Consider the following 1513-nt stretch of genomic DNA (forward strand, 5'->3'; position numbering starts at 1 on the left):
AATGCCCAGAAGGCAGTGGCATTTCTATACACTAACAATGAGACTGAAGAAAGAGAAATTTGAAAGGAGTCAATCCCATTTACAATTGCACCCAAAAGCATAAGATACCTAGGAATAAACCTAATCGAAGAGGTAAAGGATCTATACCCTAAAACTACAGAATACTTCTGAAAGAAATTGAGGAAGACACAGAGAGATGGAAAAATATTCCATGCTCATGGATTGGCAGAATTAATATTGTGAAAATGTCAATGCTACCCAGGGCAATTTACTCATTTAATGCAATCTCTATCAAAATACCATGGACTTTCTTCAGAGAGTTTTAACAAATCATCTTAAGATTTGTATGGAATCGGAAAAGACCCTGAATAGCCAGGGGAATATTAAAAAAGACAACCATAGCTGGGGGCATCACAATGCCAGATTTCATGTTGTACTACAAAGCTGTGGTCATTAAGATGGTGTGGTACTGGCACAAAAACAGACACATAGATCAATGGAACAGAATAGAGAACCCAGAAGTGGACCCTCAACTTTATGGTCAACTAATATTCGACAAAGCAGGAAAGACTACCCACTGGAAAAAAGACAGTCTCTTCAATAAATGGTGCTGGGAAAATTGGACATCCACATGCAGAAGAATGAAACTAGACCATTCTCTTACACCATACACAAAGATAAACTCAAAATGGATGAAAGATCTAAATGATCTAAATGTGATTTTCCATCAAAATCCTAGAGGAGCACACAGGCAACACCCTTTTTGAACTTGGGCATAGCAACTTCTTGCAAGATACATCTATGAAGGCAAGAGAAACAAAATCAGACACATTCTTAACTCAATGTTATTGTACCTCATGTCCTCTCCCTTCTCCTTCTAACCCAGTCCCTTTGCCCAGATACCCATAGGACTCATTTTCCCTTTTTTTTCAGATATTTAACTGTCATAACATTTGTCCTTCACCAATTGCCTTTCTTGCCAACTCTATTTAAAATCCCTCTTAGCCCTCTTCCCTCTTGTATTATATGTGTGAATACTGCTGCAATGAACATGGGTATGCAGATACCTCTTCAAGATACTGATTTCAATTCCTTTGGATGTATGGATGTATTCCTAGGAGTGAGATGGCTGGATTATATATATGGTCGTTCCATCTTTAATTTTTTGTGCTATACTGTTTTCTGTATTAGCTATACCATTTTACATTCCCATCAGCAGTATACAAGGGTTCCCTTTTCTCTGCGTCCTCGGCAACATTTGTTATCTCTTCCTTTCTTGATAATAGCCATCATAACAGGGCTAGGGGGTAGAGGGAAGTGAGGTGACATAAGTTAAAGGGTGCAAATTGTTAGTTATGATTAGTATAAGCTCTGAGGATCATAATGTTCTTACAGCATGTTGACTATAGTTAATAATACTGTATTGTATACTTAGAAAGTGTTGACAGGAGTTGTAAGCATTCTCACCACACACAAAAGAGTTAACTGTGTTAACTATGTGAGGTTATGGATG

The sequence above is a fragment of the Canis aureus genome, chromosome X (assembly GCF_053574225.1).
Source record: "Canis aureus isolate CA01 chromosome X, VMU_Caureus_v.1.0, whole genome shotgun sequence".
NCBI lineage: Eukaryota > Metazoa > Chordata > Mammalia > Carnivora > Canidae > Canis > Canis aureus.